The sequence below is a fragment of the Triticum aestivum genome, chromosome 3D (genome assembly GCF_018294505.1).
Source record: "Triticum aestivum cultivar Chinese Spring chromosome 3D, IWGSC CS RefSeq v2.1, whole genome shotgun sequence".
NCBI classification, from domain to species: domain Eukaryota; kingdom Viridiplantae; phylum Streptophyta; class Magnoliopsida; order Poales; family Poaceae; genus Triticum; species Triticum aestivum.
The window spans coordinates 415,126,870-415,142,042 of NC_057802.1; the positions used below are offsets into that span (position 1 = coordinate 415,126,870).

The following is a 15,173-nucleotide window of genomic DNA, read 5'->3' on the forward strand; positions in this document are numbered from 1 at the left end:
CTACACAGGCTGCAACGTATTATGTTGCAGACTTTTCAGATGAGAAGTAAGGTGTGCTAGGTCATTGTCGTGCACTCAGTTATGCCGTTGTAGTTGATGGACTCATTTACCTTCGAAGCTTCCGTTGTTATCTTATTTAGATGGCCTTCAGCCATATTATTGTAATAAGTTCTCTTTTGAGACATTCGATGTAATAAGTGTGTGACTGAACCCTGTTATAAATCCTCGAGTATTGTGTGTCTCAGCATTTCCGATCCAGGGATGACACTTATACATAGAGATTTGACCGCCTGAGGTCGGATCGCTACAGAATGATAATTCTAATGCTATTGATTTTGTATTGTGGATGTTAATATTTTGTATATAAACTTGGTCAATATTTTGTATTGATTTTGTTGCATGTCATTTTTGCAAAAGATGCCATTTTGTCATTTTTGTGTGATTTAATGCAAGCATCATATGAGGTAGCTTTGCACATGAAAGAAGAGAATTTTTATGTCTTCTTGCTAGTAGAATTTAGTTCAAAAGAATTTAAGCAGAAGGATTCCCCAACGATCGCCAGTGAGGAGTCCCTGATGATCGCCGGAGGAGTCCCTAGAGATCACCGGTGAGGAGTCCCAGACGATTGCTGGAGGAGTCCTCGACAATTGCCGAGGGTGTCCCTGACGCCGGTGAGGAGTCCCCGACGTTCGTTGGAGGAGTACCTGACGATCGCCTAAAGTTGTTGTAGCATGACTGAATCTTGCTCTCCAGTTATCATCATAATGTTACTATTTTGCATTCCCATATTTCATCAAGTCTGAAAAATAGCTTATCTCATGGTTGTATATTGCGTTGATAATTCCCATGAACCTGTTGCTCCTATGTTTATGCCATGTTGTAATGTTTGCCGAAACTATGGAACACTACGGCAGAGACGAAGAACAAGAAGACATATTGGGGGAAATAATCCGCGACGGAGATGATGATATCACCTCACAGTTTCTGAATGACTCCAGTGGTGAGGGACTAGAGGGAGAAGATGACGGCTCCGGTGAGGGAATGAAGGGAGAAGATGACAACTCCGGTGTTGGAACCTTAGTTATTACAAAGTCCGGTGAGGTGTATTAATTAATCCTCTGCTGACTAGATTCATCAATTGATTTGTATGTACAAATATTAGCGCTTATTTCTTCTTTTAGCCCTCCAGATCGAGCCAATCTTCTATAAAGAGACGAGCCCCCAAAAAAGGTTGGGCGAGAATGAAAGGTTCACGATCGAAGAAGTCACTGCAGATGGCAAATAGACTGCTCCCATGTGGACCGCAAACCGATTTCTATATCAGTGCAGAGTTATTGTTGGGGACAACATCCCAATCAACATTCAAGAATGGAATAAGCCAGAGGCAGATGAAGTTAGTTATGTCGAGGATAGATGCAAAGAAACGCTTTCGAATACGCTCAAGACAAATTTCACCCTACCGCCAGAGGTGGATCCAAATAACAATGTTATAGCGCAAAAAGTCAAGGCGTGGGCTCTTAAGAAGATGGACCAACAATTCTGCAACTGGAAGAAAAGATCTCACCAAAACTATGTCCTGGAAAACAAGACTCCAACATTCACCGAAGCATATGAGAAGATAAAAGATCACTGGCCCGCATTTGTGGAGTACAAGACATCGGATGAAGGTAAGAAAAGGTCGAAAATAGATAAGCAAAATGCTGTAAAGAAGGAATATCACCATGTTATGGGGTCAGGTGGCTACAAGTTTGCAAGGCCTGAGTGAGAGAAAACTGAGAACAACCTGATTGAGAGAGGGATCGATCCAGAGACATTGGAGTGGACTGAACGGGCAAAGGCTTGGTTCTATGGGCATGGGGGAATGTTGAACCCAGAAACAGGGAAGTGTGTTTATACAAAAGATAACCTTGCAACACCTATCAAAGCCATTTAAGATGCAATGAAGGATGTGCAGGACGGGAAGTTCCATCCCGACAGAGAGAATGACGAGCTGACAGGCGCCCTCGGGAATCCTGAACACAGTGGACGAACACGAGGCACATCAGACTCGGTTCTGTGGAAGGTTCGGTTTCCTGACTACAGTGACACTTATAGAAGCCGAGGGAGAAAAAATAAATAGGATGCAGACTGGCTGCAGAAGATAGAAGAAATAGTAGCGTTAGAACAGAAGCAAATAGAGGCACTACCAGCTAGCACGCTATCGGCCCATCTCAGCAGCACGAAGATACTGCATTCGATACTGCTGGCCCACCATCTTAGTGGAAAAGCAGCGTGGCTTCCACGGAGCTCGTTCGGCCCATAGATGATATCACGACTCCTCGCTACCCCATGGATGATATCACGAAGAGGGAACATTGTGATCTACATGCAAAATGCATGAGCATATCCGTGAAGGTGGCGATCGGCTTTGCCTTACCTCCTGTACCTGATGGAACTTACCATTACTCTCCGATTCTAGATGGCTATGCTACTGTCGGGGTGGATCAAGTTAGCAACGGATTTGACCAGCTGGAGCTTGAGTTCCCTACAGGTGAAGGGGAGACTGAACTAGGAGATGCCAGAAGGACTATCATTGTATGGACAAAGGAACACATCGTGCTTCCACATTGGACGCCGCATCAGCAGACTCTGTCAGAGGAGGGCCCTCAGCAGACTCCTCACAGTAGCAATCTAGGTGTATCTCCGCTGCCTCAGTTGTCTCCGCCGCGTTAGCAGACTCCGCCGGAGGAGGCCTCTTAGCAAACTCCACCACGTCAGCAGACTTTGCCTCCTCCGCCGCCTCAGCACCGGCAGAAGAGAACCGCCGCTCCAGCGGCTAGTAGTACAACTGCGAAGAAATCCAGAGCAGATACAAGCGTCAAGGAGGCTCCTGCCAAGTTACCATACCAAATGAGTGATGAGGAACTCAAGAAGGTTGTGTTGGGAATCGCTGCATGGAAAACAAAAAAATTATACGCACACGCAATGATCTATCCATGGAGATGCATAGCAACGAGGGGGAGAGTGTGTCCACGTACCCTCGTAGACCGTAAGCGGAAGCGTTTCACAACGCAGTTGATGTAGTCGAACGTCTTCCCGCTTCAACCGATCAAGTACCGAATGCACAGCACCTCCCTATTCTGCACACGTTCAGCTCGGTGACGTTCCTCGCCTTCTTGATCCAGCAAGACATCGAGGTAGTAGATGAGTTCCATCAGCACGACGACATGGTGACGGTGATGGTGAAGTGATCTCTGCAAGGCTTCTCTTAAGCACTACGAAAATATGGTAGGGGGTATAAACGGTGGAGGGGGCGTTGCACATGGCTAACAATTGATCTGGGGTGTGCTAGGCGCCCCCCTCCCACATATATATAGGTGGGAGAGGGAGGGGAGGCAGCCTGGCACACCACATAGGTGGCCGGCTGGCCCTAGGGCTCCTGCCCTGCCCCCCCCCTCCCCCTTGCCATGTATTCCCATGGGGGAAGGAAAGAGGGGGGAGAGGAAGGAAGTGGGAATCCTAATTTGCACTTTGCTTTCCCTCCCCCCTTTCCTTCTCCTCCTTAGGCCGGCCTGCTATGGGGGGCGCACCAGCCCCTTGTGGCTGGTGCGTTTCCTCTCTTGGCCCATAAGGCCCATATCTTTGCCGCGGGTGCCCGAAACTCCTTTCCGATGGTCCGATAAGTACCCGGTACCCCCGAAACACTTCCGGTGTCCGAATATCATCGTCCCATATATCAATCTTTACCTCTCGACCATTTCGAGACTCCTCTTCATGTCCGTGATCTCATCCGGGACTCCGAACAACATTCGGCCACCAAATCACATAACTCATATAATACTATATCGTCATTGAACGTTAAGTGTGCGGACCCTACAGGTTCAAGAACTATGTAGACATGACCGAGACACCTCTCCGGTCAATAACCAATAGCGGAACCTGGATGCCCATATTGGCTCCAACATATTCTACGAAGATCTTTATCGGTTGAACCGTTATGACAACATACGTCATTCCCTTTGTCTATCGGTATGTTACTTGCCCGAGATTCCATCGTCGATATCTTCATACCTAGTTCACTCTCGTTACCGGCAAGTTTCTTTACTCGTTCCGTAATACATCACCTCGTGACTAACTCCTTAGTCGTTTGCTTGCAAGCTTATGATGTGTATTACCGAGAGGCCCAGAGATACCTCTCCGATACTCGGAGTGACAAATCCTAATCTCGATCTATGCCAACTCAACAAATACCTTCGGAGATACATGTAGAGCATCTTTATAATCACCCAGTTACGTTGTGACGTTTGATGGCACATAAGGCATTCCTCCGGTATCCGGGAGTTGCATAATCTCATAGTCGAAGGAATATGTATTTGACAGGAAGAAAGCAATAGCAATAAAACTGAACGATCATTATGCTAAGTTAACGTATGGTTCTTGTCCATAACATCATTCTCCTAATGATGTGATCCTGTTATCAAATCAACTCATGTCAATGGTTAGGAAACATTAACCATCTTTGATCAATGAGTTATGTATTCACACATGTATTTAAGTTTCCGATCAATACAATTCTAGCATGAATAATAAACCTTTATCATGAATAAGGAAATATAAAATAACAACTTTATTATTGCTTCTAGGGCATATTTCCATCAGGTCGTGGATGCTGATGTGAAACGCCAACTTGCACCAACCCGTCCCGATCCAAAGGAGAAAATAGATCCGACAAAAGCGAAGCACTGTCTGGAAAATCTTAAGCGACCACCGCCACCTCCGCTGCCATCAAACTACGACCGCTCTATTATCAAGTCACATGAAGAACATGTGCAGCGGTCGGGAAGTAGTAGTAGTGCAAGGGGAAGAATAATTCCCCAGCTTGAAGAACAGAAAAACCAATCGTGCCCCTCCCCCCTCGAGGTGTTTATCGATATCGATCCGGAGGTAGCGGCCCATGATATTGGTTTCACTCTTGATCAATACTTAGGCGATCATGGAGAGTTCCCCATGGTTGAGTTAGCATACAAATACCATTACGGGAAGCCTCTCGTCAGACCTGAGGAGCTCTGGCATCTACAAACACAAATGCGAAGATTGCATGAATGGTACATGGAAGCCTCAAAGGAAGGGAGCAACACGATCACGGTGGGATATAGAGATGAGCATTACTTCAATGGAGATGAGGAGGTGTTCATTGAATTTGATGAATTATTTCATTTATACAATCAAGACGCCCTAGACAAATATATCGTCAGTTGTTATTGTCTGTAAGTATTATTTCTGTAATTAAGTCTCTAGCTCAGCTCATTCGTTGCATGTATAATCATTCTCACTCTATTATGCAGAATGAAGATTCTCAAATGCAAAAGAGGACAAATCTGGGACATTGGGTTCATTAACCCAAATAAAATTCATGAATATACGGTAGCAAACAACGCCAAGGAAACAGAGGCTAACTTGTTAAGTGCGTTCATTGCACACCAAACCAGAAGGGAAATACTATTTCCTTACAACTTCAAGTGAGTGCTACTGTATTGTACACATTCTGTTTCGCTTACTCGATGTTAAGTGTAATTGATGAGTTATGCGTGTGCAGGTTCCACTTTATTCTGCTAGTCATTCAGGTTGACGCAGGATTAGTACTTGTCATGTACTCGAAACGTAAATACACAAAAATGTGGTTGGACCTGAGTGAAATGGTCCAAAGGAAATTTCAATCATTATCGCACTATATCGGCAAATTTTGTTCATTTCCTGATATCAAGTAATTAGTAACTCCTTTATTATTTTCTTTGCCGGGCAGGGTTTGGAAAGAGTTCACCAAGCAGGCTAGCGGTGAATGGAAAGAGGAGCTGCTATTTCGACCACTCAATGTAAGTAGTACTAGCTAGGTTCGCGCATCTCTCTTTGATTCTAGTTTCAATACCATTACCATGCTTGATTGTTATTTTGATAGAACTCTATTCTCGTAAAGTGCTTGAGGCAGGAAGACGGGAATAATTTATGTGGATACTATGTTTGCGAGTTCATTCGCCGAACGACCTGTGAGAAGGGCAGAGCTTTAGAACTTCGAGTACATAAACAATATTCACAATTTTATTTTGTTACCATCAATTGTGTTGAGTTTCATTCACACACACACACACACACACACACACACACATATATATATAGGACAAATGTTTCCTACAAGCAGTGGTAGTTACCACCACTTGCGTTTTGTATGTTGTATGTAGTATCTATCGAAACCGAGAGTATGTATGTGTAGTATGTAGTATATAACAATTATTAGGTAGTATATATACTAATTTTTAGGTTGTATGTACCATGTTTTGAGTATGCTCTTTTTTATGTACAAATATGTACGTATTTCACAAATATAACAAAAACTATGAACTCATATACAATATTTTCATGTAACTTGCTTTGAAATATCTTAGATATAGTATATGAACATATTTAAAATAATAAAATAGTATATATATGGTACCACATGGTACTATATGAGATATGTGGGGTAACTACCACCGGGTGGCACTAGTAGGAAAAGGGGCTTTTACCCCGGTTCATAAGGGCCTTTAGTCCCGGTTCTGGAACCGGGACTAAAGGGTCGTTACTAATGCCCTAGCCCATTAGTCCCGGTTCTTACACGAAACGGGACTAAAGGCCGTCCACGTGGCCGGTGCGGGGAGCCCAGGCAGGAGGGCCTTTGGTCCCGGTTGGTGCCACCAACCGGGACCAATAGGCATCCACGCGTCAGCACCTGGCAGGAGCTGAGGTTTTTGTTTTTTTTGAAAGGGGGTGGTTTAGGGGTTTTGGGGGGTTAATTTAGGTGTTTCATATATTGTGTTAGCTAGCTAATTAATAGAGAGAAGTGTCCGCTCTTATCTCCGTGCTTGGTCGACGCCACGTACTATATACGTATGGAGAGGAGTAGACACGCTAGCTAGTAATCAAATGAAGGAAACAGAAGATCGTCATGAACATATGCATACAGAGAGAAGTGATATCGACCACCTCTCCTTCTCCGAGATATTGGTCGAACAACAAGTTCTCGTATATCTATCCGACACTACCGGCTACATATATACAATAATTATCTCTTACAATACAATCTCCTAATTATATTGTAGGAACACAGGGTCCACATAGTATTCTTCGTTTTCAGCGATCACGTGGTCAAGGAAGAATGCCGCCAATTCCTCTTGAATTCCTCGCATACGATCTTCTGCTAGGAGTTCATCCCGCTTCCGAAACATCTAATTTGAAGAAGGGGGTCAATACATATATATATATGAATAAATGAAACTCAACACAAATGATGGTAATAAAATAAAATTGTGAATATTTTTGCTTACGCACTTCATATTGTTCTTCAGTGTAGCCCCGCTCACAGGTATGGTAGCGGATGGACTCGCAAACGTAGTATCCACAGTAATTATTCCCGGGTTCCTGCCACAACCACTTTACAAGGAATAGAGGTCAATCAAACTGATAAGCAAGCATGCTAAATGGTATTGATGAAACTACCGCTTGAATCACTAGGAGATGCGCGGAACATGCTACTATAGTACTTACTTTCGGGTGATTAAATTGCAGCTTCTTCGGCAGTCCCGGAGCTTTTGAGGTGAATTTTCTCCAAACCCTGCCAGACAAAGAAAACAATTACTTGATATCAGGAAATGAACAAAGTTGCTGATATGGTGGATAATGATCGATTTAACTTACTTCTGGAGCATTTGAGTCATGTTCGCATAGTCCTGGGGATCTTTTCGTCTCGAGTCTAAGACGGTTACTACTCCCGGCTCAAGCTTAATCTCTAGGAGAATATAGTGGAAGCTGCGCATGCATGCATAAGTCATCAATTACATTACCATAACCTGGACTAATAAGGGAAACCGAATATGCACAAGACAGTAACACTCACTTGAAGTTGTAAGGAAAGAGTATTATATCTTTGTTTTGATTTAATACCAACGATTGTAGCAAGTTGGCCTCGGCTTCTTTGGGATGTTTTTCAACCGTATATGCATCTATGAGATTTGTGTTAATGAACCCAATATCACCGATTTGTCTTTTCTTCAATTCGGCGATCTTCAATCTGCATAATATAGTGAGGATAAGTATAAATACATGCAATGAAAGAGCTGACCTATATAGAGAGACTTAATGACAGAAGTAGTACTACTTACAGACAGTAGCAAGTGATCGTTGTTTTATCGAGGGCCTTTTGATTGTAAAACTGGAAGAAATCCTCAAATGGAACATTCAGCAGTTCAATTCCAACGAGGTCATGCTCCGGTTTAACTCTCAGCGTCAAAGTACTCATCCCATCAGACTCTCTGCAGGTTTTCATGTACCAATCATGTAGTCTTCGCATCATCGTGCTTAGAGATCTGACATCTTTGACGAGAGGCTTCCCGTAATGGTATTTGTGTTCGTCCACCTCCATGATTTCATAATGTACATCGTCGGGCAGGTAATCTCCAAGATTGCTATAACCGGGCACCATACTCGGATCATTAGCGACGATGTCTTTTGACACCTTGAGCGGGGGGCACGATTGGTTCGCTTGTTCGCCGAGCTGGGCAATTTTTTTCCCAGCTCGTCGTTCTTTCATCCTTTTATCACTGACAGTACTTCCCGACCGCTCCGCTTCGGCATATGTCTTTGCAAGAACGCGCTCATAGTTGCCTCTCGGCGGAGACTTTGGTGGTTTTGTCAGGGCAGCCAGAGTGCGCTTTGCTTTCACCGGATCTACCTTCTCCTCCGGAGGTGGATGTTTCTTTGCTTTCACCCCTTCAAAGAAGTTCTTCACTTCGGCTCACACGATCTTCGCGTTCTCCTCCTCGTTCCTCTGGTATGGTAACTTCTCTGGAGTCTTCAGAGAAGGACCGAATCTGTATTGCCTCCCGCCTCTGGCAGCTATACTGCTAGACGCCGGCAGAGCAGACGGAGCGGCTGCGGCTGTCTTCTTTCCTTGCTTACGAGGCGGAGGAGAAGGACTACGACGCGCCGGAGCAGCCGCAGCGGCGGCGGGTCTCTTCCGCCCTTGCTGACGAGGCGGAGAAGGAGGAGGCTGGCTGCTCTGGCGCGCCGGCGCTGGCGGAGAAGGAGGCGGAGTGCCGCCACGCACCGGAGAAGGAGGCTGAGTGCCCTGATCACTCACCGGAGGAGGAGGCGGAGGAGGAGGCGGAGTGCCCTTACTCGCCGGAGACGTGCAGTTCAGAAGCTTGATGAGCTCCTTCCGCCATAGGCATGGAGTCTTCAGAGCTAAACCCAGCCGAGTCTCCCCTTCACCGGTAGGGTGGTCAAGCTGGAGGTCCTCAAATCCCTCCGTTATTTCATCCACCATCACCCTAGCATATCCTTCTGGAATCGGCCGGCAGTGGTAGGTTGCGCCGGGTTCAGTAGGTAAAACAGAGCCAACCACCGCCTTGACTTTCAAGTTCTGCCATTCCGCCATAAGGTGGCAATGTTAAGACTCCGTGATAGCATCCACGGGGTAACTAGCAGGAGCCGCATGCTCCAGCTGAGGCAGCTCGGTGGAAGCCACGCTGCTTCTCCGCTGAGATGGCCGTGTAGCTTGTGGGCAGTTTCGGCATCTCGATTGCCGTCTCGTTCCTCTAGCGCTTGAACCCTTTCGTGCAGCTTCTGAATTTGGATCTGCTCCACTTTTTTCCTCCTCTCCTGGGTTTTGTAACCCCCGCGTCCGGAAAACCAGCCTTCCACGAAACGGAGCCTGGCGTGCCTCGTGTCCGTCCAGGGTGCTCAGGATTCCCGAGGGCCATTGTGAGCTCGTCGTTCTCTCTGTCTGGAACGAACGTCCCTTGCTGCGCTGCATCGATATAGTGCTTAAGCTTCTTGACGGGTATTGCAAGTTGCTCGTCCGTCCAACGACACCTCCCTGATACAGGGTCCAAGGTTCCGCCAGCCCCGAAGAACCAAGTCCGGCAACGGTCTGGCCAGTTCATTGTCTCTGGTTCGATCCCTTTATCAAGCAGATCCCTCTCAGACTTGGCCCACTTAGGCCGGGCTTTGAGGTAGCCACCTGACCCCGTGCGATGGTGAAGCTTCTTCTTCGCAGCATTCTTCTTGTTTGTCGCTGACATCTTCTTACTCTTTTCCGATGTCTTGTGGGCCACAAATGCGGGCCAGTGATCTCTGATCTTCTCATACCGGCCGATGAATTCAGGTGTCTCTTCTTTGTCGACAAACGTTTTCAGCTCATTCTTCCACCTCCTGAATAGGTCTGCCATCTTCTTAAGAGCATGAGACTTGATTAATTGCTCTATAACTGGCTTCTCCGGATCCTCCTCTGGCGGTAGGGTGAAATTTGCCTTCAGCTCAGTCCAAAGATCATCTTTCTGCATATCATTGACATAAGACACCTCAGGGTCTTCCTTCTTAGGCTTATACCATTGGTGGATGCTGATCGGGATCTTGTCCCTAACTAGAACCCCGCACTGAGCAGCAAAAGCATCCTTTGTCCGGAGGGGTTCAATCGGTTGGCCGTCGCACGCGATTGCTGTGATCTCAAACCTTTCATCCGAGCGCAACTTTCTCTTCGGGCCTCGTCTCTTTACCGCAGTTGTGCTCGATCCGAAAGGCTAGAAAAAAGAAGAAAGACGAGTGTTAATTAATATGTGTACATACCAAAACAATGAATGCATCAATTAGCTAGTCAACACAGGCTTAACTAATATATTTACCTGGCCGGACTCTGTTCGGTCACCGGAGCCGTCACCACGGGTTCCTTCTTGCACCAGCATTGGGTCACCGTCGTGTCTTTCCTCCTCCACTCTTCGATCACCGTAGCCTGCTTCTTCACCCTGTTCTTCCAGACCATCATTGTCGTTAAGATACGACAAGATATCACCTCCGGCTAAGATTATGTCCCCCAACACCTCTTCTGCTTGCTCATCTCGTCCGTGTTCCATTGTTTCTGCAAATATTACAACATGGCAATTATTACACAAACATGACAGCAGGTGGATATATTAGTGGAAACGTAGACCTAGCTTATTCTGGGTTTGGGGTGGCCTAGGCAACGCTTCAAGGGTAGGGGCGCGGCGGGAGGGGGTAGGAGACCGACATCGTTTTTTTCTAGGGTTTGGGTGTCCTCGAGAGTTTTGGTCGAGCGAGAGGGCAGGGGGGTGCTCCCGTGGTATAAGTTATCACGGTCGAGAGGGGGTATACATATCGACCGTCCATCATGTCGAAGTTATCTGGGAGGGAGTTATATATATCGACAACGACGACATACATAGACGGGAAAATAATGTTATCGGGGAGGGGGTTTATCGACCCCCCCCACGTGTTGAAGTTATCAGGAGGGGGTTTTATATCGACAACGACGACATACATACACGGGAAAATAATGTTATCGAGGAGGGGGTATATCGACCCCCCCTCGTGTTGAAGTTATCCCCCCTCGTGTTGAAGTTATCGGGAGGGGGTAATATCGACAACGACAGCATACATACACGGGAAAATAATGTTATCGGGGAGGGGGTATATCGACCCCCCCCCACGTGTTGAAGTTATCAGGAGGGGGTTATATCGACAACGACGACATATATACACGGGAAAATAATGTTATCGGGGAGGGGGTATATCGCCCCCCCTCGTGTTGAAGTTATCCCCCCTCGTGTTGAAGTTATCGGGAGGGGTATATATCGACGACGACAGACCCGATAAAACATAAGAAAACGAAGAAGAAATAAAAAGAGGAGAAGAAGAAAGGAATAGAGGAGAGGATTGAAGAAAAAAAAGAAGAAAAAAAAGAGGAGAAGAAGAAAGGAATAGAGGAGAAGAAGAAAAAATAGAAATATTCTATTTTTCTTCTTCTCCTCTATTCCTTTCTTCTTCTCCTCTTCTTTTTCTTCTTTTTTCCTCTTCTTATTTATTTCTCCTCTTCTTCCTCTCCTCTTCTTCTTTCTTTCCTCTTCTTATTTTCTTCTTTCCTATCCTTCTTTTTCTTCTTCTTCCCTTCCTATCTAGATATATAAAACTTTTCTAAAATTGTAACTTTTGCATATATAAAACTTTTCCATGTGGATCATCATTTCTCATATATATCGAATATATATCCATTGTCATATATAAAAACTTTCTATATATGAACAAAAAACTTTCTATGAACAAAAAAACATTTTTGACATATATATTCATACATTTTGAACATCTACATACATACAAATTTTTTTTGTTCACATATACATTATAGCCACATACACATATATATCACATATGAACAAAAAAATTAAACTAATAAAAATAAAAAAACATATAGCCACATATGAACAAAAACATATAGCCACATACATACACATATACATTATATATATATATATGATCAAAAAACAATTAACTAATAAAAAACAGAGCCAGGGCGGTGGCTAGGACGATGGCGACGGCGGGGGCGGCGAGGGCGCCGGCGCGCGGGGGCGGGACGGGGCGGGGGCGGCGAGGGCGCCGGCGAGCACGCGCGGGCCGGGCAGGCGGCTCGGGGTGCCGAGGCGGCGCGCGCGAGCAGGGGAGCACGAGGCGGGGCGGCGCGTGGGGGCAGGGCGACGGCAACGAGCACCGGGCGGCGACCCGTCGAGGCAAGGGCGCGGGGCGACGGCGACGAGGAGCGGGCGGCGACGGCGAGCACGGGCAGCCTGGCGGCGTCGGGGGCAACTGGCGAGGTATCTGAAAAATTCCAAGTGTTGGCTTATATAGGCACGCCTTTGGTCCCGGTTGGTGGCACCAACCGGGACCAATGCCACCCTTTAGTCCCGGTTGGTGCCACCAACAGGGACCAAAGGTCCCTTTTCAGCAGCCCAAAGGGCGGGAAGCGGCGGCCTTTGGTCCCGGTTGGTGGCACCAACCGGGACTAAAGGGGGGCATTGGTACCGGTTGGTGCCACCAACCGGGACCAAAGGCCTTGCGCTGCCCGCGGCCAAAAGTTTAGTCCCACCTCCCTAGTTGAGAGGGGCTCGGAGTGGTTTATAAGCCCCACTGCGGCTGCCCTCTCGAGCTCCTCTCAAATGCAGGCTTACGGGCCTAATGTCACACTGTGCTGTCTGTGGGCCTATTGGGCCTTCTGCGGGCTTGAATCCTGGCCCAGGATGGGTTTGTAATCGTATTCACGCCGTGGTGGCCCAGTAGGTGGCATAATTTTTAATTTTTGGCCTGTTATTTTTTCATGCATTTACTAATTATATTGAGCTATAAGACCCTAAAATTGAAAAGCATTTCAAATGAACTCTGAAAAGGTTGAAAGTTGGCATGGTATCATCATTTCATCCACATAGCATGTGCAAGAAAGTTGAGAGGGTTATGGCAAAAACTAGATGCACTTCTTGTACAAAACGGACAATGGTATCATACTCACCTATTACAAAGTTGGCATGGTATCATCATAATAGTTGCGGGAGAAAGTCTTCACTTTTTCTTCGCTTGTGCCATTTGCTTATTGCGCCGTAACCATGGATAATCTTCATCGTTTATTAGGATGCTTGGGTCAGCCTTGACTTTGAAGGGAGGAATTTCATGAAACTTTTCATAATCTTCAGACATGTCTGTCTTGCCCTCCACTCCCACAATGTCCCTTTTTCCTGAAAGAACTATGTGCCGCTTTGGCTCATCGTATGATGTATTCGCTTCCTTATCTTTTCTTTTCCTCGGTCTGGTAGACATGTCCTTCACATAGATAACCTGTGCCACATCATTGGCTAGGACGAACGGTTCGTCAGTGTACCCAAGATTGTTCAGATCCACTGTTGTCATTCCGTATTGTGGGTCTACCTGTACCCCGCCTCCTGACAGATTGACCCATTTGCACTTAAACAAAGGGACCTTAAAATCATGTCCGTAGTCAAGTTCCCATATGTCCATTATGTAACCATAATATGTGTCCTTTCCCCTCTCGGTTGCTGCATCAAAGCGGACACCGCTGTTTTGGTTGGTGCTCTTTTGATCTTGGGCGATCGTGTAAAATGTATTCCCATTTATCTCGTATCCTTTGTAAGTCCATACAGTCGAAGATGGTCCCCTGGACAACGAGTACAACTCATCACAAACAGTGGTGTCACCTCTGAGACGTGTTTCCAACCAACTGCTGAAAGTCCTGATGTGTTCACATGTAATCCAGTCGTCACACTGCTCCGGGTGTTTGGAGCGCAGACTGTTCTTGTGTTCATCGACATACGGGGTCACCAAGTTAGAGTTCTGTAGAACTATGTAGTGTGCTTGAGACCAAGAATATCCGTCCCTGCATATTATTGAGTCCCCCCTCCAAGCGTACCTTTTCCAGTCAGCCTCCCCTCATACCGCGATTTAGGGAGACCTATCTTCTTAAGGCCAGGAATGAAGTCAACACAAAACCCAATGACATCCTCTGTTTGATGGCCCATGGAGATGCTTCCTTCTGGCCTAGCGCGGTTACAGACATATTTCTTTAGGACTCCCATGAACCTCTCAAAGGGGAACATATTGGTAGAAATACGGGCCCCAGAATGACAATCTCGTCGACTAGATAAACTAGGACGTGCGTCATGATATTGAAGAAGGATGGTGGGAAAACCAGCTCGAAACTGACAAGACATTGCGCCACATCACTCCTTAGCCTTGGTATGATTTCTGGATCGATCACCTTCTGAGAGATTGCATTGAGGAATGCACATAGCTTCACAATGGCTAATCGGACGTTTTCCGATAGAAGCCCCCTCAATGCAACCGGAAGCAGTTGCATCATAATCACGTGGAAGTCATGAGACTTTAGGTTCTGGAACTTTTTCTCTGGCATATTTATTATTCCCTTTATATTCGACGAGAAGCCAGTCGGGACCTTCATATTGAGCAGGCATTCAAAGAAGATTTCTTTCTCTTCTTTCGTAAGAGCGTAGCTAGCAGGACCTTCATACTGCTTCGGAGGCATGCCGTCTTTTTCGTGCAAACGTTGCAGGTCCTCCCGTGCCTCAGGTGTATCTTTTGTCTTCCCATACATGCCCAAGAAGCCTAGCAGGTTCACGCAAAGGCTCTTCGTCACGTGCATCACGTCGATTGAAGAGCGGACCTCTAGCTCTTTCCAGTAGGGTAGGTCCCAAAATATAGATTTCTTCTTCCACATGGGTGCGTGTCCCTCGGCGTCATTCGGAACAGCTAGTCCGCCGGGACCCTTTCCAAAGATTACGTGTAAATCATTA

The 15,173-nt window shown here is 46.3% G+C and overlaps 1 pseudogene; it reads right to left on the minus strand.

Annotated features, from left to right (window-relative positions):
- Positions 1–2,569: 2,569 nt before the first annotated feature.
- On the minus strand, positions 2,570–10,919 carry LOC123076334 (uncharacterized; annotated as a pseudogene).
- Between the last annotated feature and the right edge of the window lie 4,254 nt (positions 10,920–15,173).